The sequence below is a fragment of the Lactuca saligna genome, chromosome 1 (assembly GCF_052625555.1).
Source record: "Lactuca saligna cultivar CGN05327 chromosome 1, ASM5262555v1, whole genome shotgun sequence".
NCBI lineage: Eukaryota > Viridiplantae > Streptophyta > Magnoliopsida > Asterales > Asteraceae > Lactuca > Lactuca saligna.
Window position 1 is genome coordinate 79,318,454 of NC_136417.1, and position 22,142 is coordinate 79,340,595.

Sequence of the window (22,142 nt, forward strand, 5' to 3'; positions counted from 1 at the left end):
ATATATATATATATATATATATATATATATATATATATATATATATATATATATATATGAAACTTTAAAATAGGTTTGGGTTTTTCTTTATAAAATGTCAATGAAATCTATTTGGGGTTTTCTTTAGAATAGATTTTGGGTTTTTTTGTGTATAAAATGTTTTTTGGAGGCTATATGGATGTAAAAATGGGTACAAACCAATGTTTTAAAAACCTGTTTCTTAGTTGAACCGATATGGTGACATGTTTCCGCTTCAGCAGGTTCGACAACTGGGTGAACCGGTTTTTATATTTTTCATGTTTTTTTCTATTTTTCTACACATACATACGTATATAAATTATGAATTTGATGTTTCCAAGTTCAAACATTAAAAATAGATATAAAAATAAGTTGTATATGAGTCCAAATACATTAAAATAACACATAACCATATACGTCAAAAAGAAAATAAATTATAATATCGCAACGCCATATATGTTTAGATGAATACACACACATCAAAAAATTTTATAACATTTACCATATGTTTTTATTTAAAGAAAACTAAATAGATTTGAAAAATATCACGAAAGTTTATTATGTAAATGGTTCTTTTTCATATATTTTTATTCGGTTTAACCAGTTCAACCGGATTATTTTGACGTGTTTAATCGGGTTTTTCTAAAAACTGACCGGTTAAAAAATCAATGTAAAACCGATGATAGTTAAACTGCTCCCTCGCTCGATTTCCAGTGCAACCGGTTTGACCGGCCGGTTCAAACGGGTTTTTAAAACATTAGTGCATTATGGTTTGTTAGAAATAGATTTTGTTTAAAGATCCTTACAAAATAAATGGTGTGAGACCCAATTCCAACGTGCGGTCCATGCACCTCACATAGATGGGGTCATTGGTTATTTGTAAATGACTATAGTAGATATAATATACACCATGAAAAATAGTGCTCTAGTTTTACTCAATGTTCATCAATACCCGAAAAGATACGAGTTTCTAAATCGATGTAGATCACATATGTTAGATGATTGTTTTTACTTTATACATTATATATATTTTAGTATCAAAGTAAATGTAGGAAATCATAAGCCAACAAAATAAGCCTGAAAAGGTATGTTTCGGTAGATGGACATTCCACTTATTAGTACTAGCGTAGCAAAGATTTTGTTTTAGGATATGCCAAATAATATATAAAATATAACTATATATGCATTGTTAATTAAATTGTTTGTTTTAAGTTGCATACGATATTGTCTTACATCATCAAAATAATATAAAAGTGAGCTTAATCGACATAGTTAATAATGTGTTCTCTCTTACTAATTTCATGTTTTGAATGGAATAGGTCATATCACAATCCTAATTCCTTTTATTTAATAGAAATATAGCCATTATATATATATATATATATATATATATATATATATATATATATATATATATATATATATATATATATATATATATATATAGGGAAAGGATCAAATGAGAACACCTAAAAGGTTGAGAACGCGAGAACAAGTATATTCATTTGTGATTCTATGTATTCATTTGTGGAAAAATGATGAATTTTTACGCACAATCAACATGAATATGCTTTTTCTCTTCAATTGAAATTAAATGAGTAAAAATTTATCATTTCTCCATAAATGAATACATAGAATCGCAAATGAATATATATATATATATATATATATATATATATATATATATATATATATATATATATAACCTTAATTTTGTATGGATGAACCAAGCCCATTCTTGTTCTATATTGGCTGCATCTCTACTTGTTAGCCCACTCGGCGGACCATCACATAATTTCAAAAAAATAGTATATTAGAATTCTTTTATTGGTCCTTCATGTGTTTATAAGCCACCATATTTGTTTGGTCAAAGAGGACACGGTCCACTTGTGTCTGGTAAAGTTTGTAATTTTGGTCCATGTTAACTATTAGGGGTTGTTGGGTTTTAGTATTTTCTATGTTTATTAAGTTGAGTTGATTTTAAAACCATTTGAGAAGGTAGTGAATTGTGATTAATTCATTTTTCCAAAGAGCATAAATTATTCTTGTTAGTTATAAGCAATTTGGTATGGCTTCCATATATTTCCTTTCCTCATATTTTCTATATCAATTGATATCAGAGACCAACTAAGATGGTCGACTATAATGAAGGGCCTAGTGTACCCATACAACCCAATTTTTATAAAACTAGGGAAAACGACATACCATTTAAATTACATAACATGCTTTACATAATGAAACCTTATTCTTTAAGATCTATTCGTGGGTCTATCGATGCAATTGTGACATAAAAACTGTATATATTTTCAAGTTTTTGGATACTTCTTCAAAATGTCGAATAGGTTCTAAGTTAAAAATAAATTAGCTTCATATCCAACCGTTTTATATATCTGGATGTGAAGATATCCCCATGTCTTCCTTGATTTTTTTGTTAGATACCACCCAACATTTTTCTAGATATTCTTGAGATATGTTTTGTACTTTTCTATTTAGAGAATGCGTAGGTGGAGTCCTTTACCATTTTAATAATAGAAAAGTTAGGCTATATATAGAAGTGGTTTCCAACCTTTGTAAACTTGAAAAGTTGGGCTATATATAGAAGTGGTTTCCAAGTTTTGTAATCTATCAAGTTGTAACTGATTTTTCATTTATAAGAGTAAAAACTTAACTTTGGTTGTACCTTTCTCTCTAATTCACACAAATATAACCTATTTTTGTGCACTAAGTTTTGCTTTTAATAAGCATACAATTGTATCCATAATTTCAAAAATCGGTATCAAATCTTAGTAATTTGTATACCTAAGTGTATGCCAAGAATGGCCAATATTGAAGATGACAATGCTCAAAAAATAGGAAGGATGGAGGTGTCATTTACAATGTCCGATGCTAACGAATTTAAATTAATCGATGTAGGCTATAAAGATGAAAATCAATTTGTAAGAACAAGGAGTGTGGGATGCAAATGAAAGCTTAAAAGTGGAAAAACGGAAAGATCGTATAGTCATTGTAGCTATCTACCAAGCAATTTTGATGTACGTACTTCCATTGTTGGCCCAGGATGACACAGCTAAAGAAGCATGGTAAACACTTAAGACGATGCACATGGGAGTTGATCGGGTAAACAGATCTAAATTACACACCTTGAGAAGTCACTTCAAAGTTATCTGCAAGAAAGACAGTGAATCGAAGAATGATTTTATCATGAGATTAAATACTATCATGATTTGTAGTATATATTTATAGGAAAAAGATGAGGAGATTATGGTGGTGAAGAAGTTTCTTTGATCCATCCTGATAAAATTTAAATCGTAACATCTATCGAATAGTTTGGAGATTTAAATAACATGGCGATGCAATACAATGTGGGTCGTCCTAACAATCCATGAAAAGAGACTACAGTGTTATAGAGATAAAAGGAAACAAAACTTCCTTGTTGCTTATGTATGCCGAATGTACATCATGATCCAAGCAAATCAAAGATGGAAACTAGTCAAACACCTCAAAGGAAAGAGAAAGTCACAAAGGTTGAGGTTGAGGTCAAGGTCATAGGCATGGCAATGAAAATTTTGGTCATTATACCAAAGAGTGCCCACAAAAAACAATGGTGAAGAGGTGAAACTCACACAAGACAAAGAATAAGATCTCAGCTTAATGTTGGAAATCTCACAACAATACAATCCCAACAAGATGTCGCTAAAAGAGAAGATTTGTGTTCATCTTCTTGCAATGAGAGAAAGTGGATTCGAATCTGAGGTATGTTATCTCAACAACGGCACGAGAAACCATATTAGTAGAGGCCACACAAATCTATGTTCCACCCATTATTACGGATAATGTATGATTTAGTGATGGTTCGACTATCGTTGTTTAGGAAATGATCAATTTTATTTGACTGTAAAGATAGAGGCAAAATATTTCTTAGTGAAGTAGATTACACTCAATGTTTTAAAAACTATTAGTAGTCTTAGTAACAGAAGAAGGAAGGCGAGTCATAATTGATGGGTCATACTTGAGATTATATGATAGAAAATAAATTCTACGTTTGAGAGTTTAAATATCCCCAAACTGATTATATAAAACTCTTTTGAGAACTTGTAGACCAACTTACCTTTTAGCCATAAATGACAACTCAACTTGGATATGAGATTCTAGACTTGGTTACGTTATTTTTTATATCTTAACAAAGGTTTTTAGAAATTAATATGGAAATCGTTGTTCCAAGGGTTGAATACCCAAACCAAGTTTCTGAAGGATGTGTTCTTGCCAACAATCCCAAATTCCTTTACAAAATTAAATAGTTTTTGAGCACAAAAACCTCTGCAACTTGTCTATGCAAACTTATTTGTTTCGATTACACCCACCTCTAATGGAGGAAGAAATTATTTCATTCTTTTACTAGATGATTTAGTCAGTGGATGGGGATTTATATGTTATCCATGAAGTTTGAAACCTTGGGTACTTTCAAACGGTTCAAGTTGATGATACAGAAAAGTATGGATTGTGAAGTTAGACACTTCGTACGGATCGAGGATGGACTTTACCTTAGAAATGCATCTTATGACACCACATTCGCCTCAACAAGTTGAAGTTGTCGAAATGTGAAATATTATCACTATGGACATTATGAGGAGTCTTCATAAAAGAAGAAATGTAGCCTGTAAGTTTTGGGAAGAAGTCATTAGACATACAATTTATATTCTCAACCAATTACCTATAAAATAACTTTCTAAAAGAACACCTTATAAAGTTTGCTTAGGAAAAAAAACCTTGACCATTTAAAGGTTTTTCATTTTGGTGTCTTTGCCAAATTTTTAGGTTCTCATTTAAAGAAACTTAAAGACTAAAGCAAAAAAAAGTTGTATTTTGGGTTAGAAGATTGAACTAAAGGGAAGCAATTATTTGATCCGGAAATTGGAAATTGCGTGTTAATAGTGATATTGTTTTGTTGGAAAAAAGATGGAATTGTTATAAAACAAGGAAGAAAATATTGTGATTCCTAAAAAAATTGTAATAATCAAATATGATAGCGCCATGGTCAATCTGGAGCATCAAGACAACCTCAGAGGCAACACGAACAAGCAGATAACCCCAAAATCAAAGTTTTCCAAACCAAACATCCCTATACTTGATCTATCCAACTCGAAACATCTTTTAATACCCTTATTTCAGCCCATATTTCTTTATCATTAATCCACATAGAAATCCCTTCAATCAAGGTTAGTCCTTAAGGAATTCTATGTCTAGTCGATACCTATGAAGAAGTCGAAAATGTGTTCCTTGAAGTTAGATAATTTTTGATGATTTCAATCCATATAATCTAAAGTGTGGTAGGAGGCTATGCAAATGGAGTTAAATGCAACTGAGAAAAACAAGACGTGGCAAATTACCAATTTTTCATCCAAACACAAAGCAATCAACTTAAGATGGGTCTTTAAACTGAAAAAAATACAATTTGGGAAAATGATGAAACATAAAGTTGGACTCCTCACAAAAGGTTTGGTGCATAAAAAGGAGTCAAATTTAATGAAGTTTTTTGCACTACTGGAACGACTTAACACTATAAGGCTCATTCTTCTTTAGCGGCTCAACGCGAGTGGGTTGTCCACCATCTTGATGTCAAGTAGGATTATCTCAATGGACATCTCTAGGATGAGATCTATGTCACCCAATAGAAAGGATATCTTGACAAAGTAAATAGTTACAAGGTGTTATAGCTCTGTAGATATCTTTATGGTTTATTTTAAGCTCCTTGAGCATGGAACACCGCCTTATAAAAAATCTTTAAAGGGATTAGTTTTTCAAAAATGTTCACAAAACATGGCGGTTTACAAAAGGAAACTAAATAATAAAATTCTCATTGTTAGTGTCTATGTTGACGACTTGATCATTACTAGATAAAACATTGAAGACATTGTCAAATTCAATCAAAAAATCAAAAAATAATTTAAAAATAGTGACTCCGATTTACATTCTTACTACCTTAGAGTTGAGGTGTTACAAAGGATGCACGGAGGAGCTTTGCAATAAACAGTGTATGCAAAAACAATTTTACAGGAATTCATATTACAAGATTGCAACCCGGTAACTTCACTAATGGAATCGACTTAAAGATCAAGAAGGATGAAGATGATGAAAATGTCAACCCAACTGAATATATGAGAGTGGTGGATTATTTGAGTTGACCCAAAGTAAAACGAAGTTATCATATGTGGTTGGAATTTCAATCCATTTCATAAAAAAAAACCCAACTATGTTGCATTTCCAAATAGTAAAACATATTTTGCGTTCACTGATTCTGGAGGTGACACGATTCGTAGAAAGTACAAGTGGCATCATTTTTTTTCTTGGAGGGAATGCAGTTACGTGGCAATCTCAAAAGCAAAAGATCGGTGCTTTAAGTTTATCGCAGCCACGACAACGACATATCAAGCCATTTGGCTTAGGAATCTCATAAAGGAGCTTAATAGACCCAAAATCACACAACTCACTTTGTATGTTGACAATAGTTCATCATTTTCTTTGACATATAATCTTATGTTTCATAGTAGAAGCAAGCACATCGACATTCACTCTCACTTAATACATGAATGTGTTGAGCAAGGAAAAATCATAGTGGAATATGTCAACTTTAAGCATCAATGATCAACCACTTTTACAAAATCCTCAGTACATGTGAAGCATGAAGAAATGAGAAATATGCTTGATGCGAGACATACCATGTTTGGTCTGATTTAAAGGTGAGAATGTGAAATTAAATCGAATATTGTTTCAAGTTTACATATTCTTATAAAAAATGGTTGAATAACTTCTGAGTAAAAAAGAGGTTGGTTTCCTATCCACAACCCATTTGTATCTCGCTCTCGTGTCGGGATGTACATGAAGATATCTATATATCTTTCTTGTTTTTATTATTATATATCACTTAACACTTTCCCTGATTTTCTTGAGATGTGTTTTCTACTTTAATATTTCGAGAATTCTTTGGTCAATTCCTTTACCATTTTAAATGTATCAAAGTTAGGTTATATATATATATATATAAAAGTAGTTTTCAAGCTTTGTGATAAATCAAGTTTTAACCATTCTTTTATTTTTAAGTGTAAAAACTTAAGCTTTAGGTGTAAATATTGTTCTCTCCACTTCCTACAAATATAACCATTTTCGGTGCACTAAAATTTTCCTTTAATATGCATAAAATTTGATCCTTAATTCCAACACCAATTGGAGATGATTCAAGAGGATGTGATGGGCGCGTCACATATTGAAAGATAGGATGTCGGACGAATTAGTCGATTGAAATGATATGATTTTTAGTGTTGGAAGTATTGTATTTAAAAGATTCTCTTATTTGTTCTAGATATAGATTTCTATTTTTCTTTTTTGTTTGCTAAGATATAGATTTGTTCGTTATCTCTTGTATTTAAAAGGCTTTGCCTCTTTGGAGTTCAATATCATGAAATTACATACCATGAAATTTATCATGGTATCAAAGCAGGTCTAACCTAAAAGCATTGAAAATTGTCATCCCTTTCCATGGTCGGCGACGAAATAGGATCTAGCCAAGGGTCAAAGAAGACAATGGGTCCGATGCAATCTCACCGCTCTACATACTTCCATCAGATTACTCAAAGCAAATACAAGTCAAAAATGCCTTAACTGATAAAAATTACATCGAGTAGTCACAAGAGATGATGAACTTCCTCTTTGCCAAAAGCAAAGTCGGTTTTTTTTATGGATCTATAAAACGACCAGAAAAGGTTGATGCGGACAACATGACATGGATGCATTGTGATGCTATAGTGAAAATTTGGGTTACAATAGACATAGAAACGAATATCCGAAGTAGTGCGAAGTATGCAAGAACTGCCAATGAAATCTTGAACGGCCTTCTAGAATGTTTTGGGAAGGAAATTACCCTAAGGCATATGAACCAAAACAAATTATCATAAGAACAAGCCAAGTAGGGGCCACGATATCCACTTATTACACGAAGCTACAACGCATTTGGGATGAGATGCAATCAATACTCGCAATTCCATGTTGTACAAATCATGGTTGTACATGCAACATTGAAAGAAAAATGGTGGAGCTTAGAGAGAAGCAAAAACTATATGAGTTCCTTATGGGACTCAATAGTGAATTCTCAGTCATCCGAACACAAGTCTTTTCCATGCACCCTATTCCAATTTTGGGGAATGCCTACCATCTTATTGCATAAGATGAGCAATAGAGAATTATATCCAGATAGATAAAACCCACGACTAAATATGTTGCTTTCAAAACCTTCACACAAACTCGAAAAGAAGGTAAACCTAATCAACAACACAACGTACGCTATACCAAAGACAACAAATGCAGCGAGCCACAAGAAAATTGAAACTTTTGTGGAAAGGATGGTTATAATCGGAAAGGCTATTTCAAGGGATTTGGTTATCCTAGTTGGTGGCTAGGAAACAAAAGGCGAGATCATGCCAAACCTAATGTTGCTTGTGTTGAATTCGGTATGTGTCCAGTTCTTGGCTTGACTAATGAACAATATGAGACCATCTTGAAGCATTTTGGAGGCAAATCAAAGACCACGGAGGGTAATCAAACTTCCACCGCCTTCATGAAACGTAAAAGTGACCTTGAAGAAAATTGGGGAATCGATTCTGGATCCACCATACACATTACACACAATGTTGAGATTCTTGAAAATGTGGTCCAAACTAAGAATAAGACTCATGTTGTTATTCCTAATAGAGAATTGATATCTATCAAAGGTAAGGGTGAATGTACCTTACAAGAGGGTGCTGTAACTAAAAATGTTCTTCATATTGTAACCTTCTTTCATTTAGTCGTCTAAGTAAAGGACTTCGTTCGACTACAACCTTTTTTTTCCTGAATTTTGTGTAATGTAGAAAGTGCACACGAGGAGCTTGATTGGTGTGAGTGGGTGCAGAAAAGGTCTTTATCGAACGGCGATGTTTGGAACCGAGAAGAAGGATTGCATGGCAACCATGGATATTTGGCATAAAAGGCTTGGTTACTCTTTTGGTGATAAAATGAATCAAATCGATTTCCTTAAGAATGTTCCATCTGATTATAATTGTGATTCTTGTTCCAAAGACAATCATAATAGGATGCCTTTTTAATTCAGTGAGATTAAGACCCTTGATTATTTTGAATTATTACATTGTCATGTTTAGGGAATGTATTGTTTTTACTCTATTTTTGGAGCCAACTATTTCTTAACAATCGTTGATGACTTCAGTAGGGGTGTTTTGGTCTTTCTACTCAAACACAAAGATGAAATTGGAAAATATCTTATTAACTTCTACAACTTAATAAAAACTCAATTTGGAAAAGAAGTTAGGAAAATTAGAAGTGACAACGAAGGGGAATTCACCAATCAAGATATGATCCATTTCTATAACAAGGAAGGAATCTTACTTGAGACCACCTGTCCTCACACCCTGCAACAAAATAGGGTTGTTGAAAGAAAGCATAGTTCTTGAAACCGTACGTGCCCTTAGATTTGAGGCAAACTTACTAAAAAGATTTTAGGGTGAGGGAAACTTACTAAAACGATTTTGGGGTGAGTGTGTCGTAGATGCTGCCTATATTATATATAGAATACCTTCTAAGGTTTTAAGAAACAAAAGTCCTTTTAAAGTTATTTTTAAACAAGATTTGGACAATGAGCACATGAATTTTTTTGGGTGTTTAGTCTATTTTAAAAGTAATGAAACAAAAGGAGAGAATTTTGAAGCAAGTGGGAGGCCTAACGTGTTCATAGGTTATCCTCAAGTGATCAAAGGTTACAAAATCTTTGATATGAAAAGAGAAAAGGTTATTGTTTCTCGTGATGTCAGGTTCCATGAAATTCATTTCCATTTCCTCAAGAAAGTCGATGCATCCAATGATGACAATCCATCAAAAGTCTTTAGGCCATCTCATCACAATAATGACTAGAATACGTGGGACCATCATGATACGCAGCCTGTTGATGTTCATGATCATGATGAAATGATAATACCAATTCAAAATCTCGATAAAGAGATATCTCCTTTAGAAACCAATAGGTCTACTACCAATCTAGACGCTGTCGAAGGTGACCAACATACCAAACAGGACCACATGGTATCACCCAAGAACCAATCGCGACAACTCATGAGAAAATAAACAAAAGCCAACCAAAACACTTTTTCAATTATCACGTTCAACTCCCCACTTCGATAGACCATGCACAAGCTCCACCAAGTCAAGCAACCTCCATGGTACATCCCTTATCCAATTTTGTCTCATATCAAAAGTTTTCTGATTCTGATAGGGCTTACCTTATGGCCATTGACTCTAACGATGACCCAAGGGCCTTTTATCAAGCCATTAAAAGTGACAAGTGGAAAGAAGCGATGAAAAAGGAGATTCAAGCCTTTGAGAAAGAACGGAAATGGACTTTAGAAGACCTTCCTACAAGAAAACATGTTATTGACTCGAAATAGGTATACAAAGCGAAGTATAAACCTAATGAAAAACTGGAGAGATACAAGGCTCGTCTCGTTGCCAAAAGGTTCACTCAAATAGATGGTGTGGAATATCACGACACGTTTGCACTGGTTGCAAATCTTGACACTGTCAGAACTCTCCTAGTTGTGGTAGTAAAAAGGAATTAGGATATCCACCAACTAGATGTCAACAACGCTTTCTTGCTTGTGATCTTAATAAAGAGATCTACATGAAGATTCCTCAAGGATTAAAAAAGGAAGGAGAGACTAGAGTTTATCGTTTATGAAAGTCCTTATATGGTCTAAAGCAAGCTTCACACAACTGGTTCCAGAAGTTTTCTAATGCCTTAATCAACCTTAGTTTCAAACAATCCCATGTAAACTATTATCTTTTTATATACGAGCTAGGAAAAAATATTGTTTACGCACTCATCCACATTGATGATGTCGTTTTGGTTGGAAATGAAAATCAGAAAATGCAATCCATAAAGGATGAGTTGGATAAAAAATTCAGCATCAAGGACCTAGGAAACCTCAAATACTTTCTTGGGATAGATTTCACTCGCACTCCCGAGGGACTAGTTTTGAATCAATATCAAAACATACTCAATATACTAGAAGATTGTGGATTACAAGGATGCAAACCGAGCTTGTTTCCAATCAAACAAAATTTGAAGCTTGACAAAGGTGAAAAGGAACCAGGGGTTGATGTTGGTTAGTATCATTGCATAGTTGGAAGACTACTCTACTTGAAATCCACACGAACTGACATCACATACTCAGTAAATGTATTAATTTACTGAGTCAATTTGTTGATGCCCATCAATGACCCCACCCGGATGTTGCACATAAGGTTCTTCATTATTTGAAGGGTACAACATGATAAGGTGTCCTTTTCCCACATGAGGGAGGTTATCATCTCATCGGATACTGTGACTTGGACAGGCTTGGATGTCCCTTCACGTGAAAGTCTAGGACTGGATACCTCCTTTACTTGTAAATTCCCCTATTTCTTGGAAAACAAAAAAAAACAATCGCCCATCTCTCACTTTTCTACTGAAGTACAATACAGGTCAATGACGTCTACTATCAGTGAAATGCTTTGTGTTCGATGGCTTCTAAGTGAGCTGGACGTTCATTCTACCAATCCAACTCCCTTATTTTGTGATAACTAAGTTGCATGCCATATTTCTAACAATCCGGTCTTTCATGGAAAGGACAAAACATGTTGAGATGGACTGTTTTTTTTTTTGTGAAAGAGTAGAGTCGCATGAGATTGAACCTCTTCCTATCGCCTACACATACAGATTGTTGATCTCCTCACTAAAGCATTAGGGACTGAACATTTTCATTTTCTACTTGACAAGATGGGCGCTTATAATCCTCATGCTCCAGCTTGAGGGGGAGTATTGGATTTAAAAGATTCTCTTATCTGTTCTAGATATAGATCGATATTTTCCTTTTATGCTTCCTGATTTCTAGCTTTTTTCATTATCTTTTGTATTTAAAAGGTGTTGCCTCTTTGGAATTCAGTATGATGAAATTACGTACCATGAAATTTATCAGGAAGCACAAACAATAAACCTACCCATGGCCTATTTCCAATCACCCAAATCAGCAAAGAATTGAAAAGAACGAAAACCATTCCTATTGATGGAGATCCATTCAATAAAACTTGCCTCATCATTGATTATGATCCCGCCCACAAACATGGTTCTCTCTTATGACTTGAAAAATGTTAAAATGTCATAATGTTGATAACAACAACGAGATGTTAAAAATGAATTTGACATATATTTACTAGATATTAAGGTCAAACAAGAGAGAGAAATAGGAGTATTCACCATATCAAAGGATAATTTTTGTTCATCATGTTTGATCGGTTAATCCTTTTACTTACAAAATTATTTTTATATCATCTAAAAAAAGAGGCATTTCGCATGCTAGAGGTGACTATTAAATTCATTGTTTTATCTATATCACCATAAAAAGAAAATCATTACCTCAACAATCATATCAAAAAAATTTCTTAGTTTATCCAAGAAACATGACGATCACCACCACCATCAAATTTTCTTTAGTTTTTCTATTCATCGTCAAAATTAGGAGCGAGGGAATCGGATCGTAGCGAACAAACCCAAGAAATGTTTTTAGGTTTGTATTTCATAACTTTTTGTCCCCGTGCTATGGTAACATGCTTTTTTACACATCTCTCTGATACGATTTAAGGAGTACTAATAATTGAATCAACATTGTTTTTTCTAGACCAGGAAATAGATATCATCTGTGGGTTTTATTGATTCCAATAAAAGCTCAAACAAAATAAATAGTGCATAAGCCAGATTGTGAACAAGATTACATCCACTAGAACAATCAACAATGGTTTCTTCAATTCCAGACCAACAATAGGTATCTTCCATTGGGTTTTGACTAGTTGTAAAATGTGAAAAATTACAAAAAAAAAGCTCTAACAAAAATTAATGGTGCAAAAGGTGAAAAACTTAAACAACACTCACCTCTCTATACCTCCAGAACTGCCTCTCTCCCATGCGACCCTATACGTCTACCTACTACTATCTTATGAAATTATTAGTTTGTATATCCTCATTATTAATGAAAATTCAATCAATTAATTAATTACTTCAAATACAAGCACATGTACACTTCAACAACTCTCATTAGTTTGAACGTCATTAGGTGTGTGAACACTCAAGTTGGATGAAAATTTTGAGAAATAATAAGTAAGAGATGCCCTTAGTGAAGATATTAGCATATTAAGAAGTCGAAGTAACATGTAACACACAGATCTAACCCATTGCAACTTAATCGCGACTGAAATTTATGTCAATCTCGATGTGCTTGTTGTGCTGATGTTCCATAGGATTGTTCGATAAGTGTACCGCACTAACATTATCGTAATAGACAAGTATAGTGGAATGGAGATGTTTTTGAAGCTCCCAAAGTAGGTTGGGAAGGGAACATGTCTCTACAACTTTATTAGAAACTTCGCAATACCTGGATTCGACACTAGACTAAGCTATGGTTCTTTCCGTTTGGATTAAGAAGTAAATATTGTGACCAATAAACACATAATAACCAGATATTTCAATAAAGAGATGAACTATGTGGGTGTCTAATAAATAAACAATAACCACATGTTTTAATAGTGAGATGAACTATGTGGGGGTATCATAAATGTATCAAAGTGTCTGGTTGAGAGGAATATAGTGTGGTTTTTGTGGGTCATGCATGTGTAAAAATATATGATACACTGCATATGTGGGTTCTTGTTCCACATATATATGATACATTGCATGTGTAACATCTAGTTTGGTGAACGTTAGATATTAGATATCACTTGTGGTACTACAAAACAAAGTGGGTCCATAATAGGTAGGCCAGAGCTGTCAAGCGTGGTTGAAATATCAGTTGGGGTGCATGTCAGTTTGTAATTAAGCATGTCAGCACACTAAATAATATCTTAAACATATTTTTTGATGCAAAAACATGTTATAATGAGCTTTGGAGACAACAATACTTTGTAAATAAGGTGGCTCACATAGATCAGTCCTGAAGAGCTTGGTGGCCAAGGTTGACGCGATCTAACGGAGTAACTTGGTCGATGGTATAGTAAGAATGATATCACCACATATATTAATAGACAATCCATGTTAGCACCATGGTAATATATGCATAAAGAAGAGTTACATTTTCTATGTGTGAAGCCATGATGCATTATAAAGTGAGAAAATCACTAAAACTAGATTTTAGGGGCATGTTTGAGGCCATATAGGCGCCGCTAAAGCAGGCACACATGATCTAGATGGTTGGGGTCCCCAAAATCATGGAGGTTGTTTTATGTAAACTGTTCCTATAAATGACCATGAGGAAAGAAATTCTTGACATCAAGCTGAAAGATCTGCCAATTTTGCGAGATGATAACGTTGAGAGCTGTACGAATGGTATCCTATTTGACCACATGGCTAAACATCTAATCATAGTCAATGTAGGGACATTGATTTTTTCCAATGGCTATTATCCAAGCCTTGTATTGAGCTAGATATCCATATCCATTATGCTTCTTTTAAAACAACTAAATTAAAATAACCACATTAGTATTGAAAGATCTAGTATGCTCAATAATCATATTAAAGTGATATTGCTAATTAACATGTGATGCTAATTGGTCACACTAACAACAACTTAATATAATTGATTGACTAAACTGCACAAATGGTCCCTGTGGTTAGCTCAAAATTGCCACTTTGGTCCAAAAAGGTTTGGACTAGCACCAGAGGTCCAAACATTTCGTTTTGTTGTGAGTTTGGTCAAATTTGCTTTTTTTTTTCAAATGACAGATTTGCCCTTATTAATTTCCTTTTTTATTTCTTTTTTTATTTAATTTAATGTTTTATTTAAAAGTAAATAAAAATATATACAATCATATCCTACCTCGCTCACATACCATCTCTCTCTCTCTCTCCCTCTCTCTCTCTCTCTCTCTCCATTGCTGACGAACCACCACCTCCTGCCGACCACCGTTGTCGGACCACCACCATTTGATGGATCACTGTCATCTACCGGACTGCCACCACCTGTCGGCTTATCCTACTCACCGGAGACCACCCCTACCCTTATTTTTCTCTCTCTTCACAAAACCATCTCCACCTTCATGATTTTCAGAAAACGAAAATACCACCACCACCACTAGCTTCCGGTGACTCGTTCTAGTAGAGAGAGTTCCAACCACCCCTATTTATTGTCCGCTGGATCAACATCCCATCTCCCTTCGCATCACCTGTACCTTCTGGAACACCATCATCTCGTCGTCCTCCCTCCTAAATGACTGTCGGAAACCCTAGTAGCGGTGGCTATGAAAACCCTAGTTTCGGCGGCGGCTTGTGGTTCCAGGTTCATAGTGGTGGTGCTCCAGATCTACAAAAAACAGATGTCTTGGTCGGAGAAAGAAATAGAGTTTGTGGCAATGGTTTTTTTTAGGCAAAAGGGGGGTTTTAGTGATGAACTAATTAGGCGAAAAGAATGTTCCGATAATGGTGAGAGAGATAGATAGATCGAGAAGATCATGGATGTGGCATCAGACCTCCCTCCACTGTGGCCTTTTCCTCTCTTCTCTTGGTAAACAATTAATGAACAGAACCAGATCTACTTTACTGGTTCGATGAACACGATGTTTCAAACGTTAGCGACACATCAGAGAACGAGAGATTGAGGTAGTGTTGTAACCCCGATATGTAGCTCATCTGATCTTGAAACCCTAAAATAAAGAAATATTTGTTTGTTGCTTCATCTTCTGATCTGTTTGGTGGCTGGAAAGATGGCCGACAGTGTTTCTGGTGAAAATGATATGGTGGTTGGCGGTGTTATCCAGCAAGAATGGCAGGTAGGCGACGATGTGGTAATAGTGGGGAAGAAGAAAACGAGATATATATATATATATATATATATATATATATATATATATATATATATATATATATATATTATTTTCTTGTTTTTTTCTAATTTAAAAATTAGAAACAAATAATAAAAAAGAGAAAACCATATTAATAGAGACAAATCCATCATTTTGAAAAAAAATCAGAACATATTGGACTAAAAACGCAACAAAATGAAAGTTTTGGACCGCTGGTGCTAGTCCAAACCTTTTTGGACCAAAGTGGCAATTTTGAGCAACCCACAGTGACCATTTATGCAGTTTAGTCTAACTGATTATTTATTAGAAATTGTTTTTAATAAATTTTCAATAAACTCTTATAATTAAATTGGGAATTATTTATTTCTAAGAAATAATAATTTTCATTAGTATGTAACATTACATAATTCATATGGTATGAATTAATAAATCACGCACAACATTTTGGACTAGATAAATTCTTTTTTCTTGTACCAAAAACTTAAAGTTTATACTTTATAAACTTGGTTTATAAAATATAAAGTTTTTGTTCTCTTTTGACTTCTTAATTACGAAACTGAGGAAGAAGAAAGAAAGGTATGGTTTCTAGCTTATTTTAATCTAGGCAACATACTTTAGAAGTATGGGATTAAAGTATTACAAAAAGAAGACATGCCTATTGATTATTTAAATAAAAGCATGGCTTTCATGATTGTTTAATAAAAAGAGATGAAAGCATGGCTAGTCTTACAAGCATGGGATACATGTTTGTCTAAACTGCTAAATGGTTAAGGACTTATAGAATTTTTCTTCATGCTATAAATACTAGCTTCATCAGACTTTCATTCTTGCTATTCTTTTGGACACAAAACCATGAGTTGTGAGAGTATGCATACTCTTTCCATTTTGTTCATCCTCTTGAAGATATTACTTGCTTTTATACTCTCTTGATGTTCATACTTTGGTTATGAACTTCAAGATTAAATGTTATGAGTTTCTTACAAGACTAACATCTTAAATCAAGTTGACAACTTGTTGGTGTCTTAAAGTTTCCGCATTTTCCATCAAATTCCAAGCCTCCCCTTGAGCATTCAAAGTGTACAAATGTTTGGTGCTTGTTTTCTTTCCAAACTTTGCAAGAAGATCCTTGGTGGGTATAAACTTGGTTTATCTTTATTCTAATTTTTTAAGTCTTATATTGTTAAATCTTATGTTGCTAAAACTAACTTTATGAATAACAACCCTACAAGCATTAGTTGGAGGTGGAACAAGAACCCATGTTTCATTAGAAGTAAGTGTTGTGTATTCATCTTGCATAGTGTTAAGCCAATATGGTTCATGAGATTTTTTAGTATACGAATGGGGGACCAGATATGAAGAATATATGTGGAGATTTAGCTTTTTGATCAGTCTCAGGATCTCATTATGTGATATAGTTGTCATAAGGTGAGAGAAGGAATGAACATGATATTGATTTTTTAAAGTAGGTGTAAAGGAAGGGGTTGCCATAGTGGATAAGGGAAGCAACATCAACGAGGGGATAATGAGTTATACAATTGACGATGATGAGGGTGGATCATCAGACGGTTACGTTTTAATAAGACTAGGGTTGGGGTGAGAACCAAAAGAGATAATAGAAGTTTGAAGGGATAACTGAAGGTACATGGAGCTAAAACAGAGGATGGTGTTATCAAAATTAACATGATGGGAAATTATATTATTTTTTGTTGCTAGGTTGAGGCAATAGTACCCTCGATGGTGTGGGACGTAGCCAAGGAAAATGTCATGTGTGCTTTGGGGGGGCTAGTTTGTGAGACGTAGGAAGGTAAGGAAGTAGAAGCAACTAAAAACGCATAAATGAGTGTATGAGGGCTTCAAGCTAATAGGTAGAGGTAAGTAAGGATGAAATAATAGGTTACTAATTGTATTATTGATGGTTTTAAAGATGTATTTGGATTTTCCTTTTTTTTTAAATGTATATAGGCACAAAAAAACACGGGTGAATTCCGTTGGTGCTACAAAAGGTTTAGAGTTGAGTGATTTCGAAACCGTTATCACATTGAAAAGTTTGAATATGACGTTAAATTGTTTTCTAACATATTTTTGAAAATGAGCACATTTTGAAAACACATCATATTTCTACCCTAAAAGGTACCCAAACAAAATGAGAATATTGATCAAGAAGCACCACATAATACATTAAAACACCAACATATTGTTGAAGTCTTAACATAGAAATGAATAATTTGAAATGGATATGTAGCCATAAAATTAAATTATGAGAAGACAAAAATTGAAAAACATGATGCATGACTTGAGAAGTGATTGTACACAATACACTCATACTATCACATAAGAGTAGAGTTTGACAAGTCCGATAGTCCGTCATAGAAAAACCAAATTCATCAAATTATATAGTACATCTGCTACCACGAGTAAAATGTCTAACATAAATAAAAATTTTGATTATGTTGGGTGTAACATGGGCTAGAATTAAGGTAAGAGTGCGATATACAGAGACAAAGATGCAATTTTGAACGTGGTGACAGTACAACTAAACTGAAGGAATTAAGCACTTTATTACTAAGGGATGTGTGTATACATGTATAAGCATGTAGATGAGAAGTGACTTCGAATGTATGTACCACATGTTAAAGTCTGGGTCTTGTAATGTCATGGCATTAAACATTTTAGTGAGACTGGTTGGTTGATTTGGACCCTTTATCGAAGGTAATGTCCATGGAATCACTGAAGTGGGTTATCCCATGATGTCGCCTGAGAATTATGAGTGGGTAGGCGTAAGTTATATAGGCACTAAGCTGATAATTAGACCAAACAGTGGTGCTAGGACCTATGGGTGAAGCCAGTAGCCTAAACAACCTAGACGAGGCTCCTAATGATCGGCACTAGTGAGAGGCGCTAAAGGAAATGACCGAACGATTGCATATGAGGGGTACGACAACGTATACCATCATACTGAATTTTTCTCCAGGACGATGACATTAATATTTTCAACAAAATTGTCAATTGTTTTAATCTTGGTGCAATACATGGAAATCAAAAAGTCACCAATAACGATATTCCACAACTCGTTGTCTAGTAAAATCATCTTCGCGTCCTTGTTGTAGTAGAATAGGGTTTCTAAATTTCATCATACTCATGAGCCTACATTCTTAAAATGCAGTCGTTACAGTCTAAATCACATATTAGAGGTATGTATGACTTTATGTTAGTGATGTCATAGGGTTTCTTAGAGGGTTTTTCAGTAGTCATGAAGAAAGAATGGATAAAGAATGTTTTTTTTCCGGGTGGCGACTTTAAGGAACCGATGTAAGAAGGTGTTGTGAATGAGATTATTTAGAAAAGATAGTTTTAAGTTACCTACTCTAATATCATGTTATCTTAGGGAATTATTCATATGCGTCTTCTCATTATCAAGGCAATATAAAGTATACTATACAAAGGACCTAACACATACTATGGGCCATAAGCCCATCAATTAATTAAATACATAAAATATACACATACATATCAACACCTATACCTCCATTCACAGCTAACCAAAAATCAATATCCCCACTCCTTCCGTTCCGTTTATTGGTTTTCCATTTGCCATTTAGAGAACTAAGAAAATGAATAGGTATGATTTGAAAGTTTTTCATTTACCACATCTTCAATTTCTAAACAATCAGATGGCAACAACATGTTGTTTGGTTCTAATAACACGTTCAAATGATTTGATCAACAGGGGAAGGGGAGGTAGTAGCAGGAATAAGTGAACGCCACCGCCACATAACTTGATTCTAGAAATTTTGAATAAGATGAAGGACGAGTAGGTATTAAGGGTAGGATTACTTTATTTAGATAAACAACTATATGAATATGTGTGTTACATTCATGGCATATGGTTAAGTACATGTGAGACGGCCGTCTTAATTTTATAAGACCGTGAGATGCAATTCTAACCACTCATTTATTAGATAAAACAAAAACATTTTTAAAATGTAAAATAATTGAAAATTTTCGAATTTTTTTCCCAGTATTACTTTTGGAATATATATTTTCCAAAAAAAAAAATAATAAAAAAATACAAAAAAAAATAAATACAAAAAAAAATAAATACAAAAAAAAAATACATTTTTTTTTACATATTTTAGTAGAATATTTAGAATATTCTGCATATCTGGAAAATCAAGTAGAATATTCTAAACATTCTAAAAATCATATTAAAATATGTACAGTGTAATATTCTATTAGAATATTTGATATATTTTTCAAAAAGAAAAACAGTAATTTATTTATTATTTTTATTTTTTTAGTTAAATAAAGTTCCGAATTAAAAAAAGAATTTTTGGATTTTTCATTTTATTTTGCATTTTAAAATTATTTTTAGATTTAATCTTACGATCTCACAAAATTAGAATGGTATCAAATAATATATATATATATATATATATATATATATATATATATATATATATATATATATATATATATATATATAAATTTTTTTTTGTTATCATGAAATAATAATTTTATTATTAAGTTGATAAAAAGCATAATTATTATCTTAAATATATGATAAGATAATAATATAGTAAATCTATGTGATCTTAATCAGCTTTTTTACAAGGTTAAGTACTGAAAAGTTAAATTAAAATTTTGGTTTATAAGTATTTCGATTATTATTAAATTTAATTAGTTTAAATGTATCTTTTATACCCATATCATTTGAATAGTCTCTAGCCTCGGGTTGTGTACAAATAAAACTAAATATAAGTTTTGAACCGATATTATTTTTTAATATTGTTAGTTTAATAATCAAAAAACAAAATATTTGACATTTTTTAGTTTCGGTTATGATTATTATTTCAAATATCAATCATCATTTATAAAAAACGTAATATTATTTCTATATTTTTTTATTTTAACTAATGTTATTATTAAATAACTCGAAATATATTACTTAAATAAATTTCATTATTATAAAAAATAAAATTTGGTTAATATTTTCTTCAATTTTACATTTCAATTTAGGTTTTACATTTAATTGTATATTTTGATTTTGTAACTCTTTTAAAAAAAGGTATTTTGATCAATTGTAAGTTTATTTGACATAAATCAATAATTTTAAGTATATTTTATTTTGAAATTGAATAGTTAATACTAAATATAAAATTTAAAATAATTTTGATATTTTAAAATAAAATTAATAATTGTTAATTAGTTGGAAGTTAAGTACTTGTGTACATTTATAGTTAATATGATGGAAGAAATCAATAATTTAAGTATATTTTATATTGAAAACTGAAAAGAGTCCTGAATTTAAAATTACAAATGAGTTCAATTTGCAAAAAAGAATTAAACTAATCACAGTTAATTAGTTGGAAGTACCAAAGGGTTCAAAGTACCAAAGGGTTTGAAGTTAAGGGTTTAAAATGCTTCCTTTTTAAAAATTTAAGGGTACAAGTCATATGGTGAACAAAACAAATAGTTTTTTAAATGAGTAGTTTTATCTTTTGAGGTTATTATCCTTTTAATAATATGGTTTAATAGGTGTGTGTCTTCCTTGTTTAAAATAATAATTGAAAGTTCTTGAGTTATGTAGTCTTTAAGTGGATATGATGTAAAAATAATATCATCTATTATAATATAATAGATAGTAGACATGTTATGTTAAATGTTATAGTTTAATTAACAAATAATATTAATAGTTAATATGGTAGCAAGATCGTATTTTACATACAACTTACATAAATTAAATAAGTATTTATGTTCGAAAGTGAAAAGTGAACATTAAAGTTAGAAAAATATTTGAGATTAATTTATTAATTAAAAAAGATATAAAAGATTTTAGAGGTTTCAAATAAATATCATTGAAGTATTTTTATATTTATTATAATTTATAGATACGTATGTTTTAACATAATTTCTAAATAAAAATATATTAAAGAATTATAATAAAACTAAAATAGTAATTTCAAATTCGATATGAATAGAAATGAAAAATATAAGAACCAAACATACAAAATTTAAAATATATATATATATATATATATATATATATATATATATATATATATATATATATATATATATATATATATATATATATATATATTCTTTTGAGAACTAAGAGATTGGTGAAAACATGTAAACACATAATCAACTCATCATATTTCAAAATAAAAAACAACAAACTTCTCCAAATATGCGTCTAAGTT

At 32.3% G+C, this 22,142-nt stretch overlaps 1 protein-coding gene across 4 annotated transcripts in view; it reads right to left on the minus strand.

The window, feature by feature from the left end:
- Positions 1–22,142, minus strand: part of LOC145040349 (uncharacterized) — a 47,343-nt gene that overhangs the window by 22,755 nt on the left and 2,446 nt on the right. The gene's annotated exons all lie outside the window — the stretch shown is intronic.